The 19963-nt window shown below is 43.1% G+C and overlaps 1 pseudogene; it reads left to right on the forward strand.

Moving 5' to 3' along the window:
- Window positions 1-1347: 1347 nt before the first annotated feature.
- Window positions 1348-1878, forward strand: LOC139437988 (ferritin heavy chain pseudogene; annotated as a pseudogene).
- The last annotated feature ends 18085 nt before the right edge of the window (window positions 1879-19963 follow it).

Consider the following 19963-nt stretch of genomic DNA (forward strand, 5'->3'; position numbering starts at 1 on the left):
CTAGAATAAATTATGGCTCAGTTGACTGCAATGACTAAAATCAAGATAAATTGGATTTCTTCCAATGCCAGAGAAATGCCATGCTTACTTTAGCAATCAGGAGATTCCAGATAAATGGCCCAGCCATAGACCTCAATGCTGACCCACTGACCTCTCTGTGGCATCCATCCTCAGTAAGAGTGAACTTCCTGCACAGTGACTTTTTTCTGGGTTTTCAAATTCTTAGCTTTTTCCCAGATCACAAAACAATTCCTGACTTGCAACAGATACCACAGCTTCTAATGTTTTGTTGTTTTTCCTGTTAGTCCTCACTTGGAGTTCATTAACACTTCTGCTGTGCTAGTACTCATATAAATTTGTCCCCTCGAACCCAGTGAAAAGTGCCCCATGAGCCATATTTGCCTCTCCAGTGCTCCTAACACTATGGGCATGAGCCACATGTGGAACTTAGCCCTTAAAATGGGGCTAGCTCAAAGTAAAATGTGCTGTAAGTAAAAATATATTTTAATTTCTTCAAATGCCAGAGAAATATCAGGCTTATTATAGGTATAAAGAAGGATCCCTATCCTACCTGCAAGCTTCCTGCTATGCATCCGAGAGGAGGAAGACTACTGCCTAATTGGCACATCCTGCCTCCCATTCAGAGGAAGCCTATAGGCAAAAAGTCATCAAAACGGCAGATTAAATCCTGCTAATTACCTGTACTACCAAAGGTCTCCTTTATTAGCAAATATGAATGGGCAAACATTTGCCAGGTATTTGAGGAAAATGAAAGAAAAGATCATGATTAACAAACAGCACTACTCATGGGGGAGGGGGGTATCAAAACAGATATAATGCAGGAAACAGAAGAGAACTTTACCAATAAACTCAAACGCAGATTCTCAGAAATTTAAAGATAACGGGCCTATTAAAAAGAGCAGGCTGCTGTTTTAAAAGAGCAGAAAATGGGAAAAAATTCTTGGAAATTAGACATATTTATGTCAAAGGTAAAACCACAAAGAGGCCAGAGAAGTTCTGCTCAGAGTGCGGGGTCTCCAGCTTCACCAGGCCCAGGTGGAACACGAGGCTCGCGCCCCAGGCCCCGCTCCCAGCCCCGCTCCGAGCCCCGCCCTCCGGGTAACGGATCCCTCCCCGATCCCCCGCCATCGGAGCCCGGGACCCCCTTCTCCTCTGGCCCCGCCCGGCCCGGAGCGCCCTGGGCCGGCCGCCCCGCGCCCGGCGCCCTGGAGCTGCTCCGAGGCCGCCGCCGCCAGCGCCGCCGCTGCCCGCTGCGCTGCAGACCCGGCAGCCTGCGAGGCGGCCCTCCACCGCCGGCTGCTCCGCGCCGCCCACGTCTGCCTGGCCATGGCCGGCCACCTCGACCGCCACGACGTGGCCCTGAGCCGCTTCGCCTGCTGCTTGCTGCGCCAGGCGCACGAGCAGCGGGTGCGCGCCCGGAGGCTGCGGAGGCTGCAGGCCCAGCGCGGGGGCCGCCTCCCGCTCCGCGCCCTCAGCCAGCCCGAGCGCCACGACTGGGAGGGCGGCCTCCAGGCCGTGCAGTGCGCCCTCCACCTGCAGAAGAGCGTCCGCCAGGCCCTCCTGGAGCCGCACCAGCTGCCCACCGACCAGCACGACGCCCACCTGAGCGCCTTCCTGGAGCATCACTACCTGAGCCGGCAGGTCAAGGCCGTCAAGGAGCTGCGCGACTTCGTGACCAACCTGCGCAGCTGCGGGCCCGGGAAGACGGCGTGGCGGAGTACCTCTTCCACCAGCTCACCCTGGGCCCCCGCGCCAAGGAGAACTGAGCCTCAGGCCGGCTTCCCTCAACCAGGGGCGCGACTCCCCGTGGTCACCAACGCGCCCCATTCAGCGCGCCTTGACAGAGCCTGCACCTGACTTTTCTCTTTCCACTGTACCATTTCTTCCAATAAAGTGATTTGGTACCAAAATAAATAAATAAAGGTCTCCAGGTGATTCGTGTGTGCAAAACACTCAGCTTTTAAGAATGGGGCAAATCCCCATGCAGATTTAAACCTGCAGTCTCTCCACCCATCCATGCCCCAAACTTATGCAGCCGAGGTTCTCCAAGGTTTAAACCTGGAGGTTTAAGCTTCCAGGGGACCCTGGAACACAGTTAACCTTTCCCTTATAAACAGTGTGGGTAGAAGGATGGTCATTTGGAAAAAGGATAAAAACATGGCCTAGAATTCATGGTAGTGATTGCCTTTGGGAGGAAGTGAAGGAAATGGATTAACATAAAGGGGGCCGGTCTGACTTTTATCTGAAAATTTTCCGTTTATTTATATATGCAAATGTTAACATTTGTTGATTCTGGGTAGCAAGATGGGGACCTGAAAAACCTGCCCCTCAGAGCACCTCTCTGACAAGCTCACCCTCAGGGAAAATGACAAGGAGAAATTGGCCTTCGGCTGATTTACCCACAGCCACAGGCTGACTTCCAGTGATCAGCAGAGCAGGGCATGTCACAAAACCACCATTTAAGTTTTCTTTCATTTGCATTGTCTCTTCCAGTAAAGTAATTTGAATCCATAAATAGAAAAAAAAATCTCAGTAGAAGGGATGAAAAATATAATGTAATGACTGAAGTTCAAATTAGTGATTTTGAATATCAAATAGAATAAATCTCCCTGAATGTAAAGCCGGTAACTCTGGCAGCACTCAAGAACATAAGGTGGGGCTGAGTGGAAGCAGGGAGGCAGGTTAGGAGGCCTTGCAGGGGGACAGGCGAGCGCTGATGGTGGCTCAAACCATGGTGGTGGCTGAGGAAATAGAGGCGCAGAAACCTTCCAGATGGATTCTGGACAAGTCGACAGGATTTGATCAGGGCTTGGAGGTGAGGAATGGAAGCTGGGAAAGTAATTTAAGTTCTGGAGTTTGGGCTTGAGCACTTGGATTAAGGGTGGTGTTCTTTACTAACCTGGGGCATTTGCAGAGGGTATTCCTAGTGTGTGTGGGGGGGGGGTGGGAAAGGCAAGTTGTGTAAAATCTGAGATACCATTACCACACACATTGCTATTTCCAATAGAAGGGCCTGTCTGGTCCAGTGCCACAAAGAAACATGTCTCTCAGCAAGAAGGTGATTTATTGCAAGTGCATAAGAAACTGGGGGAATCTTCCCCAAACCAGTCAAAATGAGAATGGAATCTATATTTTTTAGAGGCAAAGAAAAGGGGGTACAGGCAATTTCTCAGTCCTGTGTTGTTTCAAGTACATCAAACTTGTCCTTGTTCTCAGTGGCTAATTAACCACAGTTTAGAAAGGTCTTCATAGCTCCTTTCTCAGGCAAGTACTCAAGGATATCAAGCTTTTTGTCTCTGAGAAGTTACGGATTTCCTGGGTCATTAGATACTCCTGACACTTTGTCTGGTTTTGCTTTGGGACTTTATCTTACTCCTGTAAGCAAAACTGAGAAGGTCTAGTTTATATCCTTCAGGGAAATAAGTGCAAAAGAGTAAACTTCTTAAAATTAGATTAATAGAAAACCAGTTCAATTAGTGTATTCGAATTTTCAGAGCTGCTTAAGTGAAGAAATTTAGGAAGCACATTTTCCAGCTATCAATGCGTATTAGACGTACAAGTGGAAATGCCATGCAGCTAGCTGGAAAAAGGAATCTGGAACTAGGGAGGGCAGTCTGGGTTGGAAATAAAAACACAGGGGAGACATCAGCAGTGGCCTTCAGTGTCTGTTCCAAGTGTGTGCCAAATCAGCCTGGTTCTGGGCTTAGGGGGCCCTCTGGTTTATCGTCTCTGGATACGGAGAACTGGCTATTTATCTTGTTTTCACGGATATGGATAGAAAGTACTTATTTCCAAATTTAAAAAAATGTTTTCCTACACAAATAATAGACTTGTTTTTGTACGATTTTTGTTGTTGTTTTACCCCTTTCAAAACTCAGCCTTGTCTCAGTCCACTCTATTTGACCAGATGAAATCTGTACCAGATAAATCCTAGGGTTGTCAATGTCTGGGGAAAAAAAAATACTCAAAACATTTTGTTCCTTCTGACCCACATTGGTTTATGAAGATGAATGTCAACATTTACGGACTTTTATATATATATAGTCTTTTTTTAAAAAGATACATAGATCACAAAAAAATGTTACATTAAAAAGTATAGGGGGAAGCGGACTTGGCCCAGTGGTTGGGGTGTCCATCTACCACATGGGAGGTCCGCAGTTCAAACCCGGGCCTCCTTGACCGGGGTAGAGCTGGCCCATGCGCAGTGCTGATGCACGCGGGGAGTGCCGAGGCGCCCAGGGGTGTCCCCCGTGTGGGGGAGCCCCACGCGCAGGGAGTGCGCCCATAGGGGGTGCCGCCCAGCGCGAGGGAGGGTGCAGCCTGCCCACACTTCCCATGCTGCTGACCACAACAGAAGCGGACAAAGAAACAAGACGCAGCAAATGAACACAGAGAACAGACAATCGGGGGAGGGGGGGAATTAAATAAATAAATAAATCTTTAAAAAAAAAGTGTAAGGGGAAGCGGACTTGGCTCAGTGGTTAGGGCATCTGTCTGCCACATGGGAGGTCCACAGTTCAAGCCCCGGGCCGCCTTGACCCATGTGGAGCTGGCCCATGCGCAGTGCTGATGCCCTCAAGGAGTGCCGTGCCATGCAGGGGTGTCCCCTGCGTAGGGGAGCCCCACGCGCAAGGAGTGCGCCCCATAAGGAAAGCCGCCCAGTGCGAAAGAAAGTTCAGCCTGCCCAGGAATGGCGCCACACACAGAGAGCTGACACAACAAGATGATGCAACAAAAAGAAAACACAGATTCCCGTGCCGCTGACAACAACAGAAGCGGACAAAGAAGACGACGCAGCAAATAGACACAGAGAACAGACAACTGGGGTGGGGGCGGGGGGGGAGAAATAAAATAAAAAAAATAAATCTTTAAAAAAAGTATAAGAGGTTCCCATATACCCCACACCCCACCCCATCCCTCTATTCCCACATCAACCATCTCTTTCATCATTGTGTTACATTCATTGCATTTGGTGAATACATTTTGGAGCACTACTGCACCACATGGATTATAGTTTAATTTTTTATACTAAACTCAAAGAGACCTGGAAAGTTTTCCTTTAATGTAGATTGCTTTGAAACATTTAGTAAAATATTTAAAAATTTAGCTAAGCAGTAATTACCTCTACATTTCCTCATGACTCCACTTTAACACTTTCTTAAAAACCACGATTATGGCCCTTTGAGTTGTTTTCCAGAATTTGCTATTGCCCTTTTAATTTTCTTATTCAAAGTTGGTTTATTAACTTTTTCTTTCTCTGCCTGCTTTTAAGCACCTCTCTCCTCTATGACTTTGTCTGAGATCCTACCTATTTATATATAGTGAGCAACATATGAGAAAGCTCAGGGTAAGCATTTATTTGGGGGTTTAAAACTATAAATTCACTGAGGAGCCTTCTTTCTTTCTTGTTACTGAGAGGTAGTTTGGTGCATTGGTTAAGAGCACAATTCCCAGTCTAGTCATTTACTATCTTGGGGGAGCTTTAGCAAGTTATTCAACTTCCTTATGTCTCAACTTCTTTTCATGTAAAATAAGAATAATAAAATTGGCAACCCCATTGCTTTGCTAAGAAGAGTAAATGAGTTAATCTATGCAAATCACTTAGAAGAATACCTGGCACATTGTAAGTAGGTTTTGCATTAGTCGTCAGTTATCATCAGCATCAGCAGCATCATCATCATCCACTTCTAAGGTCCTTTGTATTGTTCATGCTTTTGTGAAAAGATTTAATGTCCATACTTTGCCACTGGGGGTCCCTCTTCCATTTCAGCCAACCATGTCATGCTGCATATTGAGAAGGCAATATCCTTGATATGCGCTTTGGTTGTCAGATGCTGCCAGTCAGGAGGGAGATTGTTGTTTTCACTGCCCCAACTTAGGTCCAAGATAGGAGGCAAGTTTTACTGTGACAATTTTCTGTGATAATCCTGGCCATTCTCTCAAACAGTTTTACTTTGAAATTGCCCCCTACAATACTTTTTACTTGTTCTTCCCAAACCCAGGTTGCCTGAGTCCTTTCCATCATGAACTACCTCCTACTTTTCAGAGATGAAAAAGAGCAAATGAATAAAGCACTAACCCTGATCCCTACCATCATCTGGTTGTTTGGACCTGAAAAGGAGAAGAATGGATAAGTTGGGGATGGGCAAAAGGGACCATATTAGCACTACAAAGAATGTAAAAGAACACCACACACTTTCACACAAAGAATCTCAGGCTGTGCTGCACATTCAAATCACCTGCAGTGCTTTAAACAATCCTGGTGGCAGAGCAGATGTATCTCAGTGGTTGAGTGTCTGCTCCCCATGATCAAGGTCCAGGGTTCAATCCCCAGTACCTTCTGAAAAAAATTCTCAGTGTCCAGGCCACATCCATCACCAGTTACTTCAGACTCTCTGAGGACAGGACTTAGGCATCTCCAGCACTGAAAGCCAGCACTAGCACCTTGCTAGTCAAAATGTTTGTTCTGTGCCATGGTTGGTGGTTATAGTCTGATGACATTATCTCAGTCTGTAACAAATGTTCCACCAGGGTGTGTTGTGTTGACGAAAGGGGTTGTATGGGAATTCTACACATGTGCATGATTGTTTTGTAAGTTCATAACATCTATAATAAAAATATATTAAAAAAATAATAGGATGGATTGAGGGGAAAATACACCAAATGTAAGATATGGACTATAGTTATTAGTAAGATTTTGACGATGTTCTTGTGTAGTTTGTAACAAATGTTTCACAGCAACGCAAGGTGTTGGTAGAGGGGTAATGTATGGGACTCTTATACGATGTTACACATGTCTATTTTGTAAGTTCACAACTTTTACTATATACCTATTGTTTATGTATGTTCATGTGTAAATGATACACTTCAATAAAAAATATATTTAAAAAAATGTTTGGTCTGTGGACCAGCAGCATCAGCATCACCTGAGAACTTGTTTGAAAGGCAATGTCTCAAGCCCAACCCCTGACCGACTGAATCAGAATCTTTCATAAGACCCCAAGGTGATCAATATGTACACAGAAGTTTGAGAAGCACAGCAAGAGCACCCTAGCTCTCAAACATGGCTGTACCTCGGAATCACCTGGGGAGCTGGAAAATAATACCGATGCCTGGATTTAAACAACTCACTCAGTCATATCCTAATGTAAGTACTATACCAACAACTAAAAACTCACTAACTTCAACAACAATTATTGAAAAGGCAAATATCTAAATGCAGTTGGAAACCTCTCATTTCCATTGGACACACATGCCATAGACTTTTACCCATTCTGATTTATCACAAAGTAGTTTGATTAATACCAAAGGCTGGCAAACTATGTTCTGTGTGCCAAATCTGCCCACCATCTGTTTTTGTGAATAAAGATTTATTGCAACACCGTCAGGAACATTTCACTATATATGGTCTACTGATGCTTCCAGACTAAAATGGCAGTTAGTAGTTGAGACAGAAATTGTACGGCCTGTAAAGGCTAAAATATTATCTAGTCCTTTAGAAAAAATGTCAGCCTCTGTTTATTGTAACTTGCCACAAGTCTCAAATTCATCTAAAGCCAACTAATATTTTTAACTTTTCAACTATCTTTATTTACCAAATGTGCTCATTGAAGTTTAATCATCGATTTTCATACAACTACCACCATTTGGCAGAAAAGTAATTGCTTGAATTAATTTAACTTAAGATGTTAATGATTTAATAAATTATTTCCAGTTGGTTACTGAATCAATAGCCATTTCACCCCTTCTTCTTTGCTAAGAAAACAATGATTTGGGGTTCTGACAATGTTCCTAGCCCATAGGGCTAAATTATAATAAGTCAATCAGGCCAATCTTATTTCCCTTTCCAAACACTTGCCTTCCTCGTCTGTTCTGCTGTGAGGGGTAACCACATGATGCAGTTCTGACCTAAGATGGAAACTGAAATCTGGTGGACCTTTGGATACTCTTTTGCTTCACTAATAAAAAAGACAAAGCTCGGAAACAGATATGGCTCAAGCAGTTGGGCACCCACTACCACATGGGAGGTCCTGGGTTCAAGTTCTGATGCCTCCTAAAGAAGACAAGCAAGACAGTGAGCTGACGTGACAGGCTGACGTGGCGAGCTGACACAACAAACCGATGCAACAAGATGACACAACAAGGAAACACAATGAGAGACACAAGTGGGGAGCGGAGGTGACCCAAGCCATTGGGTGCCACCCTCCCATGTGGGAGTTTCCGGGTTTGGTTCCCATTGCCTACTAGGAAAAAAAAGATGAGCACATAAAGAACAGACACAGAGAGCAGACAGCAAGCACAAACAATGGCGGGGGTGGGGGAGAAATAAATAAAATAAACCTTAAAAAAATAAAATAAACAATAAAAGTTTTTAAAAAAGACAAAGCTTTGTGTAAAGAAAGCCCATCGCCCCATTCTTGTCATCTTTGATAAGAGAATTCTCTGGCGACAGAATAACTTTGGAAGTGGATTTATCTATAAATGACAGAATAGATATTGATTATTCCTTTGGTCACGTGTGGCAATAATTATTTCTTCTAGCTGGTTCATTGACTTTTACTTTGCTGTCTATTTCTTACCTAGTACAGTCTCTTCACCTGAGTTGAGGTAAAATGAAAAATGTTTAATTATTTCTTAAGGGTTTTTATATATGCTGAAATCTGCCTCAAGATTATTAGGAGGCAATTTTTTATTCAATTAAGAACTGTGATTTTTATATTGCTCTCCAATTAGTGGAGGAAGATTGCAAAATCAACTTATATCCCCTCTCATGATTGCTGCCATTTCGTTTTGTGTTTTCATCAGATTTTCTTTCTAACTGCAGGAATTTTATTTTTGTCTTGGAATGGAGAGAACAGGTTGTGGTTAAATTGCCTACACGAACTGGCTCCAAAAAGGAAAAGTTAAGACAGTTTTTCCTAAGAGGTTTCATTTTTTTTAAAAGGAGGTTTCATTTTGTATGCACTGATGGAAAATTCATTAGATCTGTTCAAGGAAATGTCTGTGCCACTCCCAGGGGTTGGAGAAAACGGTAGGTGAGCAGAAGGAATGCAAATTTCAGCGGGTCCTTCCCTGCTGGCTGCATCTCCATTCCCACCAAACCCCCCAATCCTGCCTGGAAACAAAGGAACAAGAGGAATGTTGGAGGGCTCCTGAACTTGGAGCCAGATGGCCTGAATCCTAATCCTGCTCTGCCACATCCTTGCCATGTTACCTTGGGCAGGATCCATGTCCCTGTGCCTCTTAATTCCTCACCTCTAAAATGGGGATGATATCATCTGTCCTGTCCTTCTCCAGGGGCTTTAAAAGGATAAAATGAGATGGTGCGTGTCAAAGTACTTGGTAAAATGTGAAGTGCTAAGTGTGAGGTGGTGTGTTGTTACAATTATGCTTCAGGGAGAGTTTTCTCCCTCCGTTTCTCTGACGTTTATGAGAGCTTTCACACAGTCAGAAATAAAGCAGCGGCTCCATAAATGGCTAACATGTTCAATTGAATGTGCGGGCTTTTGGTTAAACCCCTGCCATCATCTACCCTATACCTTAAGAACCTTAAAGAAGAGAGCTGGCTCAGCACAAACAGTCTTAGCTAAATGTTGGAAAGGAAACTAAAGCGTGTGCATTTAATTAATGGGTTTCATACCATTTATAGTCTACAAATGAGTATATCTTGACCACGATCTCGGCAGAAATGAAAATATTGTTTTGAACTTGGCCACGAGTACATGGCAAACTTTGGCTTTTTTCTGAAATCTGAAGTTGAGAGTTTTTGATCCAGTGATTTGTGTGTGTGTGGATTTTTTGGTTCATTATTAAAGGAAAATAAAGGCTCCTTTTATATGGACTTTTTGTTAAAATCAGGGCTTAGATTAGACCAGCAGTTTTCAAAATGTAACCCATGGGCATCTGGTGGTACCTGACTTTCTGTCAGGATATTTGTGAGATCAACCCTATTTTCATGAGAAGAAGACATGATTTGCCTGTTTCCCTCTAATTTTCTCGAGTTTCAATTTCTTAACATTCATTATAATTGAGGGGCTTGTTAGTTTGGAACAATATATATTTTTAATGCTTTTTACCTTTCTCATCCGATTGTTATTACATTCACCTTTGACTTTTTTTGTTTTGAGGTACCAGGGCCAGGGATTGAACCTGGACCCTGTATGTGGGAAGCCAGCACTTAACACTGAGCCATCAGCTTCCCTGAGTTGATTTTTTCATTTTGCTTTTTGTTTGTTTTTGTTTTTTTCAGAGGCACTGGGAACCAAACCTGGTACCTCCCATGTGGGAGGCGGGGAGCCACATCCACTCCCCCTGTTTTTAATGAAGGTTCATTTTTTGCAGCATTTGTTTAGTATATTTAAGCCCCAACTTAATTGAATCAACTGGTTTGCCTTTAAATGAAAGAATAGGCCCTGTGGTGTGTCTTCCAGCGGAATTGTTTACAAGCCTGTACATGCACTGGTTGTGTCTGGAATCCTAGAGAGGGCACTTTCTGTCTCTGTGCTCTGAATGTGACAGTGAGTTTATTCGTTTAAAGCCAATAATTTTTTTTCTTTTTTTCCCATTGACTGGTACAAATAGGAGTGCTGTATTTGCTTCTTTGTCAGTGACTTCAAGATTGATGATCTGATAACTGTGGAGATAGCTTTGACTTGGTTCTCTGTAAATAGCACATATTTTATAATATTTCATATTTTTAAATTTTGGTTTACACTAAATTAGGATATTTCACATTTTGATGTTCCTAGTATGTAATTTGGAAAACTAGATATTGTGATTTTTAAGCCCAAGAAATTTCTTCTGCCTTGTGTTCATCATATTATAGCTTAGTGATAAACATAATTGTGTTTTTATTAATTGTAATTCTTTTTGCAAGGTAAATTCATTGTAGTTCTTTTTGCAAGGTAAATTTATTGTCTCTTTTGTCTTATGAATTTATGGAATATCCCTCAGTAAAGAAATCAGAAATTATCTGGTTAAAACCCCAGCATGTTCTCAGCATAAGAAAGAGCTTTTGAGGCAGTGGACTTGGCCCAGTGGTTAGGGTGTCCGTCTACCACATGGGAGGTCCACGGTTCAAACCCCGGGCCTCCTTGACCCGGGGTATGGAGCTGGCCCATGTGCAGTGCTGATGCGCCCAAGGAGTGCCCTGCCACACAAGGGTGTCCCCCTGCATAGGGGAGCCCCACGCGCAAGGAGTGCGCCCCGTAAGGAGAGCCACCCAGCGTGAAAGAAAGTGCGGCCTGCCCAGGAATGGTGCCTCCCACACGGAGAGCTGACACAACAAGATGACGCAACAAAAAGAATAAAAAGAAACACAGATTCCCGTGCTGCTGACAACAACAGAAGCGGACAAAGAAGACGCAGCAAACAGACACAGAGAACAGACAACGGGGTTGGGGGGTGGGGGAAGGGTAGAGAAATAAAATAAATAAACCTTTAAAAAAAAAAAAGAAAGCTTTCTGGAATACTTTTCTGTAAATCTAGTATGGTACATAATGGAAATACTTACTCCAAAGGAATATATTGAGCTCTCTGCTGTACTGTAGTCTCATGTCCTAGGATTGACTATAGATACCAAGGAGATGAGTTTTTTTCTTTCTGCTTAGCATAGGAACAGCTTGCATTTGACATTTGAGAAGATGAGAAAGGATAGTACAAGATGAAAACATGTGACCATAGGCCATCTTACTCAGTGTAGCTACGTCAAAGAGTAATAGCTGTACATAATGTCATAAACCAAGCAAAGTAAATATGATGTTCACTGTAGCAGTTTGATATTGTTTATGAATTCCAAAAATAGATATTGGATTATGTTTGTAAACTGATTTGTTCCTCTGAGCATATTAGATTATTTTGGATTCAGAGTTTTACTTTTACTTGATTAAATAATGATTGAGGCTTTGATTGGGCCACGTTAGTAGGATGTTGAGTCCCTGTTCCCTTGATAAATGGGGACTCACAGAGAAATCACAGCATGGAGAAGGGAGTTTGGAGTTTTGATCCTGGAGCCTGGAAAGGAAACACATAAAGAAGCATATATGTGCTTGGACACAGCAGAGGCCCTGGGAAGAGAGATGAGCTGTTTGCCTGATACCCTACAGTTGGCCTTGTGGAGAGAACAGAGTAGAGAGCCTAAAGAGAAATGAGTCCCAGGAAGAGAGGAACCCAGGAAGCCTGAACCCTGGCAGACATTGGCTGCCATCTTGCTCCAACATGTGACAACAGACTTTGGTGAGGGAAATAACATACACTTTATGGCCTGATAACAAAAAGCTTCTACTCCAAATAAGTACCCTTTACAAAAGCCAGCAGATTTCTGGTATTTTGTATCCGCACCCCTTTGGCTAACTAATATAAATACTACGGTATAAAAAGTTCATATTATTTATTTTATATTCAAGGAAGAATATTAAATATAAATTTTAAGTCTACATATTTTATAAGCATAAGTCCCTGGAGTGTTGTCAAAAAATTATTAAGAGTCACTCAAAACATATCTCAATTAAATATATATATATTTAATTATATATAATATATATATATAAAACAGCTTGATGAATACATCCATGAAACTCAGCACCTAGATCAAGACATTTCCAATACCCCAGAAGGCTCCCACCTATCCTCTCTTTATTTTTTTATTTTTTATTTTTTTAATTAAAATTATTTATTTTTACGAATTACATTAAAAAAACACGAGGTCCCAATCAACCCCACCGCCCCCACCCCCCACTCCCCCCACAGCAACACTCTCTCCCATCATCGTGAGACATCCATTGCACCCAGTAAGTACATCTCTGAACATCACTGCACCCCGTAGTCAATGGCCCACATCATAGTCCACACTCTCCCCCGTTCCATCCAGTGGGCCCTGGGGGGGGTCTACAATGTCCTGTAATTGTCCGTGAAGCACCACCCAGGACAACTCCACGTCCCGAAAACGCCTCCACATCTCATCTCTTCCTCCCATTCCCCAAACCCAGCAGCCACCATGGCTACCCTTCCCACACCCATTCCACATTTTCTCTGTGGACATTGGATTGGTTGTGTCCATTGCACATCTATGTCAAGTGGGGGCTTAGATTCCACATGGATACTGGATGCACTCCTCCTGCTTTCAGTTGTAGACACTCTAGGCTCCATGGTGTGGTGGTTGACCTTCTTCAACTCCATGTTAGCTGAGTGGGGTCAGTCCAATAAATCAAAGTGTAGGAGCTGAAGTCTGTTGAGGCTCTGGGCCTGGGTGTCTTATTATCAGTCCAGAGATTCAAATCCCCTAAATATATCTTAAACCCCAGCACCAACTACAATTCCAATAAAGTAGCATGCAAGTCTTGTGGGAAGAGATCCCCTCCGAGTTCAATTCCATCATGTAGAAACACCAGCTCCAAAGAAGGGCCATCTGCCATGGCAGTGAACCCCATCTGCCATGACCATAGAACCCGTGGGTCTCTTTATCCCTCAGAAGAACCAATACCTGGGGTTGTATCTACTTTATCTGTCTCTTAGACTCTGCTCAGTTGTGCATAAGGGCATTCCTTCTGACAACCTCCAGACTCTTTTTTAGAGACTCATAGCCTTATAATCTCATTTCTCCTTTCCATTTCCCCCTTATATTAGGTCAAACAGCATTTTGAAGTCATGTTATTATATGTAGACAGGGATATTCTGCTGATCCGTATTGAACCTTTAATTCAAGGTCATTTTCTAGTTGCATCTTCAGCTGGTATGTGGTAGTGATCCCTCGGTGCCAGGGAGGCTCATCCCCGGGTGTCATGTCCCACGTTGGGGGGAATGCACTGCAACTACATGCTGAGTTTGGCTGTGAGAGTGGCCACATTTGAGTAACATGAAGGCTGTCAGGAGGAAACTCCCAGGCACAGTGCTACTCTAGGCCTTGTTCTTATTGCAGATGTATAGGCTCAAAAGCATAGCCATTAGTATCAGGAACCCACTGTTGGGCCCTCCTTCCTTCCTGGTTCTTGCCGTTGCCCCTGGCGGACTGCCGCTGCTCCCCAGGGTCCATGACCATGACCCCCCGGCCAGGCGCCCAGTACCCGCCCCAGCTGTTGTTTTTAATTGTTTCCACTATGAGTATATCTAGATATTACTATATACCCTGGGCATATGCCCTGTATAACTCCCTGTCAGCCATATATATCCTGTCAATAACATCCTATATCAGTATTCCTCTGCTGCCATTGTTGAACCACTCTATGATTCAAAACTTCCTGTAAAGTGAATCCCAACATAATGTCAGCTTCACAAGAGTCTTAGATCACCGAAATTCATATATACAATATACAGTACTTCCCCAGATCCACCATAAAACCTTTTCCCTTCCATAGCGATAATCTTTTAGCTTATTCATATCATATTTCCTGATACTGATGTACAGATTCTGGGACAATAGCTTTCAAACAAGGTGACATCTGTGCTTACTATGTGGTCCATACTTTAGATTGTACAGTTTTCTAAATTTTTTAGTTATCCTATGTTTTGCCTTATGGTTTACATTATTAGTCTGTCGTCCCCTATATGTTTCTGGTGTAATATTACATGTTTTATATTCATCCTCGTGTACTCTCACAGAACTCCTTTCTTGCCCCCATATTCACCTTGGTTCCTTCCATTCCACATCCACTTTCCCCCTCCCCTTGAGGCCCACAACGCCAGCCAATCTCTATTTCCCAAGAAGCCCTATTCAGAGATCCTTGCAGCAGTATTCAGGGCCTGACTTTCTCAACTGCCCTAATGCCCTGGGAGCCATCCTTTCTCTCGAGAGATACAGTTCTCTCTATTTGATGGCATTAGTCCTCCCCAGGGTGTGGGTCCACTCCAACTCTCACTTCTTGGGTCTCTTCCCAATGGTACAACCCACCTTGGCAAAATGAGCCTTCAGCTATTTCCCCGGAGTCCGTCCCGCATCAGACCATACCCCCTGAGCATCCTAACCAGGTGTCCCTCCTACTTATACTTTGATACAATTTTCTCAACTTTTTGTTCTCAACGGACACCTGACACTCTCCCATGTTTGTATGTTGCCCCTCCCTCCCCCGAATTTTTGGACAATATTACCCCTCTTCCCATCCCCAGCCCCCCTCAAACCCACAAAGCCCCACCCGAAGGCAACCCCTTGCCCCCATTTTGTCCCTTCTTTTTGCTCATACTTACCACCAGCTCATCACAGATTCCACCCCTGCAGACGTTAACTCACATCCTTCCTCCACCCCCCGCTTTCCTGTAAGCCTCTTTTCCAGACTCTAGCTCTTTGAGGCAGTTTGCTTATTTCATATCATTGAGGTCATGTAGTATTTGTCCTTCAATGCCTGGGTTGCTTCACTCAACATAAGATTCTCTAGATTCATCCATGTTATCACGTGTGATTGTAGTGTATTTGTTCTTACAGCCAAGTAGTATTCCATTGTGTGTATATACCACATTTTATTGATCCACTCGTCTGTTGATGGGCATTTGGATTGATTCCAACTTATCCTCTCTTTAAAGGTAACTCTATTTTAACATCTGTCATCATAGATCACTTTTTAAAAGTTTATATTTGGCAATTATGTCTCAGAAAATCTCAGAGTAGGGAACTCCTAAAATCGTTCCTCCACTAAAGCAACAATTAAGGGGCAAACACTGGAATAATTCTCTGGCATGGTCTTCAAGATTATTATGTGCTGACATTAGAAGCCTGTATCCAAGAGCCAACTCTTTGATGTAATTGAGGCACTTTTCCTCCGGGCTCTGAAAAACTCCTTGTTTGCTAAAGACAAGTTCTCTGGCTTTTAGCTGATTGCAGAGCCTTCTGGGACACATCAGAGTTAACTCAAAAAACTATCTGATACTCATAGCGGCAACAATTAAAAACCACAGCAGGGGGAGTACTGGGTTTCTGGCCAGTGGTGCTCTGTCGTGGTCCCCAGGGGAACAGCGACAGTCTCCCAGGTACAGCGGAGGGGACCGGGAGGAAATGAGGGTTCAACAGTGAGCCCCTGATGCTAATGACTATGTTTGTGAGCTGATAAACCTAAAATAAGAACAAGGCATAGAGCAACATTGTGCCTGGGAATTTCCTCCTGTCAGCCTTCATGTTACTCAAATGTGGCCAGTCTCGAAGCCAAACTCAGCATGTAAATGCAATGCCTTCCCTCCAGCGTGGGACATGACACCCGGGGATGAGCCTCCCTGGCAACGAGGGACCACTATCAAATACCAACTGATGATGCAACTGGAAAAGGACCTTATATGGAAGATTCAATGCGGATCAGCAGAATATCCATGTCTACATAAAATAACATGTCTTTAAAATGCTGTTTGACCTAAAGTAAGGGGGAAATGGAAAGGAGAAATGAGTTTATATGGCTACGAGTTTCTAAAAAAGAGTCTGGAGGCTGGCAGAAGGATTGCCCTCATGCACAACTGAGCAGAGTCAGAGAGACAGATAAAGCAGATACAACCCCCAGATATTGGCTCCTATGAAGGCTAAAGAGACCCATGAGAGTTATGGTCATGGCCGATGGGGTTGACTAACAGGGCAGATGGCCCCTCTTTGGAAACGGTGTTTATGTGTGATGAATCTGGACTCAGATGGGATCTCCCTTCATAAGGCTTTCATGCTAATGTGATAGAGGTGCAGTTAACGTTGGGGTTTAAGATAGATTTGGGGGATTTGAATCTCTGGACCGACAATGTGATAACCAGGTCCTGAGCCTCAACAGACTCCAGCACCTACAATCTGATTTATTGGACTTATCACACTCAGCTAAGATGGAGTTGAAGAAGGACAATCACCACACCATGGAGCCTAGAGTGATTACAACCGAAAATGGGAGGATTGCATCCAGCATCCATGTGGAATCTGAGCCTCCTCTTGACATAGAGGTGCAATGGACACTACCAATCCAATGTCCACAAAGAAGAGGTGGCATTGGATTGGGAAAAGTGGACATGGTGGAAGATGGGTGTGGGGAAAGGCAGGAAGAGATGAGAGGTGGAGGCGTCTTGGGTCATGGAGCTGCCCTGGATGGTGCCTCAGAGGTAATCACCGGACATTGTAAATCCTCACAGGGTCCACTGGATGGAATGGAGGCGAGTATGGACCATGATGTGGACCATTGTCTATGAGGTGCAGAGGTGCCCAAAGATGTACTTACCAAATCCGATGGATATGTCATGATGATGGGAACGAGTGTTGTTGGGGGGGGAGAGGGAGGGGGGGTGGGGATGAATGGGACCTCACATATATATTTTTAATGTAATATTATTACAAAGTCAATAATAAAATAAAAAAAAAAACAACAAAACTAAATAGGGGGAAGTGGACTTCGCCCAATGGATAGGGCATCTGCCTACCACATGGGAGGTCCGCGATTCAAACCCCGGACCTCCTTGACCCGTGTGGAGCTGGCCCACGCGCAGTGCTGATGCACGCAAGGAGTGTCGTGCCATGCTGGGGTGTCCCCCACATAGGGGAACCCCACACGCAAGGAGTGCGCCCCGTAAGGAGAGCCACCAAATGCGAAAGGAAGTGCAGCCTGCCCAGGAATGGTGTCGCACACACAGAGAGCTGACACAGCAAGATGACGCAACAAAAAGAAACAGATTCCCAGTGCCGCTGATAAGGATACAAGCAGTCACAGAAGAACACAGTGAATGAACACAGAGAGCAGACAATTGGGGGTGGAGGGGGAAGAGAAGAGAAAGAAATAAAAAATAAATCTTAAAAAAAAAAAAAAAAAAACTATCTGAAGTCAGCAGAGAATTTAGCTGTGGATAATATATTACTGATAATTTTCACCAGTACAAAGTCTGATGAGAGTGCCTAACAGGAATAATTCACATGAAGAAGAGGAGGTTTGGTTATTATTGTGACATGCAAAACAACATAATAAAGCCAATACAAAGAAAGTGTTTTGGACAAAATATCTATAAACAATGAATACACATTTGTATTTAATATAGCACCATAGTTAAGTTTGACATGCATCCTCAATTGAAAAGCACGGGTCTAGATGATGCCAGATTCAAATTTAAAATAGGAGGTTGGACCAAACAGAACAAACAGTATAACTGAGATTATAACTAGTGACCCTATAGTGTTTTTGCTGATTATCATCAGGGAAAGCCCCACCAGGACTCTGATCAATAGAAAGACATCATGGACAGTGACAGTGAGGGCACTGGCAAGTTTCTAGGCACTTCCCATACATCACAGAATTTCTGAAATATTTACAATTATAACATTTCCTCTATTCAAATGTAACCGGGTGGGGGGGGCATGCTGAGCAATTCTTTTGACTTGAAAGTTCTCCCCAGAAACTCATCAATATTAACACAACAAATAAAGTTAGTTTTGTCTTACACCTCTTTTTCCATAAGGTCAAAGAACACATCTTTTTTACTTTCTAAAAGGCCCTCTGGGAAATCTTAAAGACAGCTTTAGGTGCAAAGGATACTGTAAAATTTTTATTTTATTATATTTCATTCCATTTTTCATTGAGGATTCAATTTTGGGAAGGCAAAAATCAAAAGTTGCCAAGAGATATGAACACAAAAGAAGATCCTCTGTGTCTATAGCATGGCTGTCTTACTAAAGTGACAAAACAATATTTAAATAAACATACAAACATCCTTATAGTAGAAAACTTGGGGTTTTTTGTTGTTTCTTTTATTTTAAAGATAATAATCGAGGCCATGTTGAAGTCCGAACAAAGCATTATTCTGGCAAGATACAGAATTTGCTCTTTGGGCAATTTACATAGAAGGTGATGTGGTAGGCCCCCAAAGATATTCAGGGCCTAACCTCCAAAGCCTGTGAATGTTACTTTGTGCAGCAAAAGGTTTTTGCAATGTGATTAAATTAAGGACCTTGAGAAGTGGAGGTTATCCTGGATGACCTGGTTGGCCCTAAGTGTAATTCTAAGCGTCCATATAACAGAAAGGCAGGGGAGATATTTGAGTAGAGAGGAAGACAATGTGACAACTGTGGCTCCACTGCTGACTCTGAAGATATTGGAAGGGGACAGGAGCCAAGGAATGCCAAGAATGGAGCTGGAGAAGCTGGAAAAGGCAGGAAGATTCTCCCCTAGAGCGTATGAATAGAGTGCGGCCTAGTAGCCACTCTGACTTTGGCCCAGTGAAACAGATTTCAGACTTCTGAACTCCAAGAGAATAAATGTGGTTTTTTTCCAGTTTTCTTTTTGTGTGTGTTGTTTTAGGCCATCAAGTTTGTGGTGACTTTTTACAGCAGACGTAGGAAACTAATGCCAGTGAAGAGTAAAGTTTTTCAAACTTATTAAGAGGAGATAAATACTCCATGGCCGCTGTCATTTTACCAAAGAAGAAACCAAACTCCAGGTTTATATCACTATATTTCATTCTACTGGACCTACAAGCTCTTTCTGAAAATCTTAGAAATAAACCCATAAAAACTGAGCAAGATTTGGCAAAATTTTAATACAAATGTATGTTTCTTTCCAGATTTTCTTTCTGTGAAACTTTTACATCTTTCTACGTTTACTGAGTGTTGTCCTTCACCATCCTCTTTCCCATTTTGGAACAAGTCTTTTTACTTCAGGACAGAAACATTCTATCTTTTGTTCTTCATCACTAAAATATATGTTCAGTTATCTAGAGACTCTATTTTATAGAGTTTCATTCACATATATTTCTTACAACCTTAAGCATAGTCCCTTGTATTTCACAGAGAAAGCAAGGGGGTAGATAATGTGAACTTCCTGTCCCTTTATCAGACTAACCAAACTCATGAATACACCTAACCCAGCTTTATTCAGCCATAGCACATCTCTTGGGCAACGTCTAATCATTTAGAAATAAACATACATATTGAGAGACCCAAAGATATAGCCTCTTTGTAGCACGTACTAATAAAGAGCAAAAGTATATAAACTAAGAATGTGTAGTAATCAATGTT

The sequence above is a fragment of the Dasypus novemcinctus genome, chromosome X, assembly GCF_030445035.2.
Source record: "Dasypus novemcinctus isolate mDasNov1 chromosome X, mDasNov1.1.hap2, whole genome shotgun sequence".
Classification (NCBI taxonomy): Eukaryota; Metazoa; Chordata; class Mammalia; order Cingulata; family Dasypodidae; genus Dasypus; species Dasypus novemcinctus.